Below are 7,409 nucleotides of genomic sequence, written 5' to 3'. Positions count from 1 at the left end.
TACAGCTCTCACCGCTGACAAAATGGCACAAAGTATTAGTGCACGAGATAAGAGAATTATTAATACGCAAGATGATTCAACGTGATAGTGTTCGATGAAGCACCATGTCTCGTCTCAGTGTTTGAAAAGCCTTCTTTTTTCATCAGCAGCTAACTGAACCACAGGATGCAAGATATGTTAACATCAAAAGTTTTTCTTTAATTTTTCTATTTCTTTCTTTTTAATTCATATCAGGTCATTTAATGTGAAGAAATGGTAAAAGTATCTGATAACATCAAAAAAAAGCTTCCCCCTTATTACATATTAAAAAGCAGTTTTCTGCTTCGAAGCAATTCATACACGCTTCACAATTTTCTATCAATCATAGTGTTGAATTATGAAGAGTATTAGTAAGTGAGCAGTTACCTTTAGTGAGGCCCCTCAGTCCATCTCCATTCTGATGGATATTGCTTGAAGTCAGATGAAGGACTAATGAGAGCAGTATGAACCCGTGTGTTTCCTGTTTCAAACTAAACCTAACCACATCCGTGCAGAACCATGCTGGACACCAAGAAGAGACCACCACAAACCCACAGCAACACTCAAGACACAGAGAGGTGAAAACTCCTGCTTCAAAGTCTGCTTGCTACATGTGCGTTCACTGTCACACAAAATGTCAAACCTTTGAAATGCAGCCCCTTCATAAGCATTAGGTGACAAACTGTTGCAATCAGTAGCATGTAGAACCCGGTTGTTGTTTCTTCAAATAGAGCAGAATGTGAATTCAAAGAAAATCAAAGGCTGAGTCTTTCAGACATGAACTCTTAGAGACTGATTTTATAGTGAGTTAACATACGCTGGAGGGTCTATTGAAGCTAATGAAGGCTAGTTGCAAGACTTTTTAAATGCGAGGATGATGTTTCATTATTTAGGGTTTATGACATTTGGCATCTGAGTCTGTAGGTGGTGTGTGGTGGTGTGTTTTTTCCGCTTTTTAAGCGTCTTGTAAGACTGTTTTCTTACTACAACAATGGTGTAACAGTTGACAAGGATCTTCATTTTGAGATATACTTAATAATGTTATGCTTAGAGTGTTATAACATTAATTATGTTGTAATTCAATTCATTAAAAGTCCATGTAATATTGTATACAGTATATGAATATTTTTTTCAAACTAAATATAAAATAGTGCACATGTAAGATACTTTTTAAGCCACAGCTTACATGTGTTAAAATCTAGAGGTGATCGAGCTTTCACCGTAGCCGCACCTAAACTTTGGAACAGAACGTATCTTTTCTCCTGTGATGTCCTCTATTGTTTGTTGTTGTTTTCATCTTTTATGTCTTATGTTGGGTTTTATTGTTTTTATAGTACATTGTACAGCTCATTGGTCAACTGTTGCTGTTTTTTTAATTGTGCTTTATAAATAAAACTGAGATTGAGGTGTATTTGTATGGAGTATATTTATTTAACAATATGTAGAAAACATTTATTTATATCTATAGATATTTTGGTAACATTTTACAATAAATTTCCACTTATTAACATTATTTGACTACATTAGTTAACATCGAACTGACAATAAATGGGTTCTAAAGCATTTATTAATCGTAGGTAATGTTAATTTCAAAATGTACTAATCCATTATTAGAATTAAAAGTTGTATCTGCTTATATTATTTAATGGACCTGAGCTAACAATGAACAGTCAAATTTTTAACTAATGTTAACAAAAATGAATAAATACCGTAACAAATGTATTGTTGATGGTTACTTAACGTTAGTTGATGCATTAATTAACATTAACTAATGGGACTTTATTGCAAAATGTTACCAACTTTTAAAAAATAATATTACATGGAAATGTTATGTATTTTAGCATATATACAATTTTTAAAAGACACACTTTATTATTATTATATTATGTCAATTTAATTTATCCAATAAATTTCCACTTATTAACATTATTTGACTACATTAGTTAACATCGAACTGACAATAAATGGGTTCTAAAGCATTTATTAATCGTAGGTAATGTTAATTTCAAAATGTACTAATCCATTATTAGAATTAAAAGTTGTATCTGCTTATATTATTTAATGGACCTGAGCTAACAATGAACAGTCAAATTTTTAACTAATGTTAACAAAAATGAATAAATACCGTAACAAATGTATTGTTGATGGTTACTTAACCTTAGTTGATGCATTAATTAACATTAACTAATGGGACTTTATTGCAAAATGTTACCAACTTTTTAAAAATAATATTACATGGAAATGTTATGTATTTTAGCATATATACAATTTTTAAAAGACACACTTTATTATTATTATATTATGTCAATTTAATTTATCATTATTAGAACTGAGATGCGATTGACGTTATTACATGGAAAGATTGAATACCACTGTGTTTTTTCCTCAGTAATAACCAAAATGGAATTTTTTAAAATTATTATTATTGTTGTAGCAGGAAGTGATGCATGGAAATACATTTTAATCTGGTATTAAAATTAGTACAGAATTTGGAGCCTCATCGAACATCATTTTATTTTAAATGAACATGATGGTGCGGTCATAATGTGTGAACTTATGGGAGGTGATCTTCATGAAGCTCAGCATTCGGTTGTGGCTTGAAGAGTGGAGGTTGTGAATCTTCAGTAAACAGTGGATGACACTGAGTGAAAACAATGGAAAGTGTGACTACAAGCAAACATGACATTTCATCATGAACGTCATTTTTACCATTTAAGCTCTGATTCAGTGATGAACAGTATGTAAGTGGGACTCCTAAAGTCTGAAAGCACTAGTGAAATTGCTTTTCTATTTTAATACAAATGTTTCCATGATCACCTATACTGTATTAACAGCAGAAAAAAATTCAAAATGTCTTAGTTTGACAAACCTGATTATCACGTTACACAGCATGTTGTTAAAATGATCCAAAGAGTGTTTTTTTGTGTTTTTTTTAATTGAAACAATAATCAATGTCACAAATTCTTTTTTTTTCTTTCTTTTTTTATATATTGTATTAAACATACTTTTAAAGAAAACAATGGAAAGTGTGACTACAAGCAAACATGACATTTCATCATGAACGTCATTTTTACCATTTAAGCTCTGATTCAGTGATGAACAGTATGTAAGTGGGACTCCTAAAAGAATGAAAAAGTAGCGAGAGTGCTTTTCTATTTTAATACAAATGTTTCCATGATCACCTATACTGTATTAACAGCAGAAAAAAATTCAAAATGTCTTAGTTTGACAAACCTGATGATCACGTTACACAGCATGTTGTTAAAATGATCCAAAGAGTGTTTTTTTTTGTGTTTTTTTTAATTGAAACAATAATCAATGTCACAAATTCTTTTTTTTTCTTTCTTTTTTTATATATTGTATTAAACATACATACTTTTAAACAAATCGATTTAATTTCTTTTTCTTTCTTTCTTTATTCTTATTATTATTTGATTAGTGACTATCACTAAAACAGAATCACAAATATATCACTCATTTTCCCTTCTTTGTTTCAAAATATTCATAATGTTCAGGAACTTTCATTTTACTTACAGCTTTCAATTAGATCTTAAATCTCAGTTTTTGGACTTCCGGAGGGAACGGTTTGCATGTGTACGTGTATGAAAGCACTTATGAATACTTACAGGCACTGCTGCTCAGGCTGGAGGACATGTAACTGCTCCCTGCACTGAAGGAACTTCCTCCTCCTGCTCCAAAGCCCAGTCCTCCACTGAGTCCCAGTCCTAGACCCCCAAGACCACCTCCTAGGCCTCCGCCCAGCCCAAATCCACCTCCAAGACCTAGACCGGCACCTCCTCCCAGGCCTGCACCTCCTGCACCCAGGCCTAGACCTCCTCCTCCAGCTGCTGCTCCTCCTCCGACTACAGTCTTAGACATGTGCACGGTGACACCACCTCCAGATTTCAACCTGGTCCACGAGACAGAAACAATGTGATGGTTGAGTGAACAAAATCTCATCTACTCACGTTAAACCTCCTCACCTGTTCTCTTCACTGTCCAGGAGTTTCTTATAGGCTGTGATTTCAACATCCAGCGACATCTTGCTGGCGAGAAGCTCCTGATATTCTTGACCGTAATGAGCAATTTGCTGAAGAAAAAACCCATTTAGATTCTGAGTCCGAGTGACAACCTATGTTATTTCAATTTTTTATTCATTTAAAAGTAGTAATTTAATAATTAACCATGTTTATCATTTAGTCTTCATTGATTTATATATTACCTTTCTGAGATCATCAAGCTGGGACTTAAGAGTAAGAGCCTGATCCTGGTACGTCTCCGTGTGGGAGCTGGAGTGACACTGCCTCCTCCACCTGAGACTCCAACTGCAAGTTCTGTCAATGGATAGGACATCAGTTATTCACAAGAATGCCAAGAAAAAGGGGGTTTTAACCCTTTGTGACACAGCACAGTAAGTTCTTACCAGAGATTTGAGCCTTTCGATCTCCCTCTGCACAGAGTCAATCTGTAGTTTGTAAACTCTGAGCTCTTCCTTGGCTGAGGTGAGTGTTTGAGAAGTGGGGTGAGAGGATACAGACATCATGGAGAGCTATACAGGCAAAAAAGAGAAATGACCATAGCCTCGCCCAAGGCATGTGGTGAGGCTACTAGACCTGCAATACGAGGAGTCGCCACTTGGGGGAGACAGTTTATAAAAGATGGGTCCCACTTTATATTAAGTGGTCTTAACTACTATGTACTTACATCAAAAAACAAGTACAATGTACTTATTGTGTTCATATTGTATTGCAAAACACTTTTGCTGCTATTGAGGTGGGAAACGGGTAAGGTTAGGGACAGGTTTGGTGGTATGGGTAGGTTTAAGGGTGGTTTAAGGTGTAAGGGATGGGTCAACAGTGTAATTATAAATGTAATTACATGCAGATATTTTAAAAACACAAGTACAATGTAAAAACATGTATGTACACAATAAGTGCATTGTACTACATGATTAATTTAAATGTAAGTACATAGTTGTTAAGGCCACTTAATATAAAGTGGGTCCAAAAGATGAATTGAAACTCATGTAAGGATGCATTAGACTAACAAAATGTCCTATAATGTACATATTAATATTTGGCATCAGATAACAGCAAGGTTCTTTATGTTAATAATGCATTAGATGAATCAAGAATGAGTAAACTTTCTCTGTATTAATGAATCTTGGTTTATTTTAATTTATATAAATAATGCATTTTATTTTATATTATATCTATTCCATTATAATATAATTGCATTTTTTATAATATTTTTGTTAATGATTTAATTTTAACGACATTGTAAATCTCAAACATGCAAAAAAAGAAGAAATCAGGAAGGGGGCCAACACTTTTTCACACCACTGTATATATATATATAATTTAAATACTTTAAATAATGTATATTTTATATAACCAAATTATATATCTATTTATATACTATTTAAAATATTTAAATATTAATAAATATACTATCATTAAATATTGTTCATTATTAAGTAATGTTATACCTTGTTGTACAGTACTGAATATTCTAAATGGGAGATAGTATAGCTTGCATATTAAAGAGCAAAGGTTTCATACACTGTCCTGCACTGAGAGGAGGGCGTCCTGCTTGCTGCGTTGAGCCAGGGCTTCATAGTGAGCTTTGACTTCAGTCAGCGCTGAGGTCAGATCCTGTGCCTGGGCCGAGTTATCCACTGAGACAGACACTGCTGACTTCACTCCACCAGTCACAATGTTTCTCACCTCTTTCACTTTCTAACACACATGCAGATAGACATAAACAAGCTTAGGCCATTGGGAAATTAATGATCCATTTTAACACTGCTGAAATAAACGGAGGCATAGAGGTATCCTGCAGACTCACGGCATCATACACCTGCTTGGAGAGAGCAATCTGATCCTCCAAACCACCGATGCTGGTTTGCAACTCAAAGATGACAAGGTAGAGATTATCCACTTCCTAATGGAGGAGAATTTGTGAAAGTCAGTTGTCTGCCTGTAAGAACCATCCTGATGATGTATGTTTCGTACCTCTTTTAATGCAGTCCAATCGAGCTCCAGAGTTTTGGTTTGAGCAGTTTCCTCGTCATACCTGAGACAATAAAGAAGGAGAGAATGTGCAGGTACATCAGTAATTGTCCTCTTGTCTGGTCCATTCTTACCAAAGGGCATATTTTACATGTGACAATCACCTAAGGTAGAGATTATCCACTTCCTAATGGAGGAGAATTTGTGAAAGTCAGTTGTCTGCCTGTAAGAACCATCCTGATGATGTATGTTTCGTACCTCTTTTAATGCAGTCCAATCGAGCTCCAGAGTTTTGGTTTGAGCAGTTTACTCATCATACCTGAGACAATAAAGAAGGAGAGAATGTGCAGGTACATCAGTAATTGTCCTCTTGTCTGGTCCATTCTTACCCAAAGGGCATATTTTACCTGTGACAATCACCTAAGCAGGTGGTCAGAGATATAAAGACTAATATGAGAAACTTTAAATGCCTTTACATACTCATTATAGCACAATTACTTTGGCAATACAGATGAGCACTAGATTCATGTAGAGTATTAAAATCAAACCACAAAGTGCCAATAAGAAGGTAGAATTAATATTGTTGAGTAGCAGTTAAGTGGAATATAATTACAAATGTGTACTCAAATGTAATGAAAAATTTTATTGAAAGATAAAGGAGTCTCTAAAATTATATTTAATCTCAGGTAATCAATGAAGTTTCTTTAATGCAATATTATAGCTTTCAAAAGTTTGGGGTTGGTATGCTGATTTGGTGCTTGAGAAAAAAATTATTATTATGAATGGTGAAAACAGTTGTGCTGCTTAATATTTTTGTGGAAACTATTATATTTTTTCAGTATTCTTTGATGAATAGAAAGAACAGCATTTTCGTTGCAAAATTATAAATATCTTTACTGTGATAATTTAAGACATTCTCTCTGAATAAAATATTGATTACTTAAAAATCTTACAGACCCCCAAACATTCGAATGGTATATTTTTATTAACATATTTTTTTTTAATTCTTGAATGTACGTTTCTTCAGATATTCTGTGGACTCACCTGGCCTGAACATCCTCAATATTGTTGTTGTTGTCAGTGTTTCGCTGCTTAACAATTTGGTGGAAACTGACATTTTTTTCAGGATTCTTTCTCAGCTAACAGGGACCATTCTAGAACATTCTTGCAAGTTTTTTTTTTATTATTAATTATTTTGTTAATTATATTAAAGGGGTCAAATGATGCTTTTTTAAATATCATTATTTTGTGTATTTGGTGTAACAGAATATGTTGACATGCTTTAATGTTCAAAAAACACATTATTTTTCAAATACTGTACATTATTGTAGGTCCTCTATGCCCCGCCTCTCTCAAACGCTTCGTTTTCTACAAAGCCCC

At 33.9% G+C, this 7,409-nt stretch overlaps 1 pseudogene; it reads right to left on the bottom strand.

Moving 5' to 3' along the window:
- Positions 1-2,498: 2,498 nt before the first annotated feature.
- Positions 2,499-7,409, bottom strand: part of LOC107715251 (thread biopolymer filament subunit alpha-like) — a 7,694-nt pseudogene continuing 2,783 nt past the window's right edge.

This window comes from Sinocyclocheilus rhinocerous, unplaced genomic scaffold, assembly GCF_001515625.1.
Source record: "Sinocyclocheilus rhinocerous isolate Xijiao unplaced genomic scaffold, SAMN03320098_v1.1 scaffold299, whole genome shotgun sequence".
Taxonomy (NCBI): domain Eukaryota; kingdom Metazoa; phylum Chordata; class Actinopteri; order Cypriniformes; family Cyprinidae; genus Sinocyclocheilus; species Sinocyclocheilus rhinocerous.
Note: the sequence above shows the minus strand (reverse complement) of the source record. Positions and strands in the feature narration are given on the sequence as shown.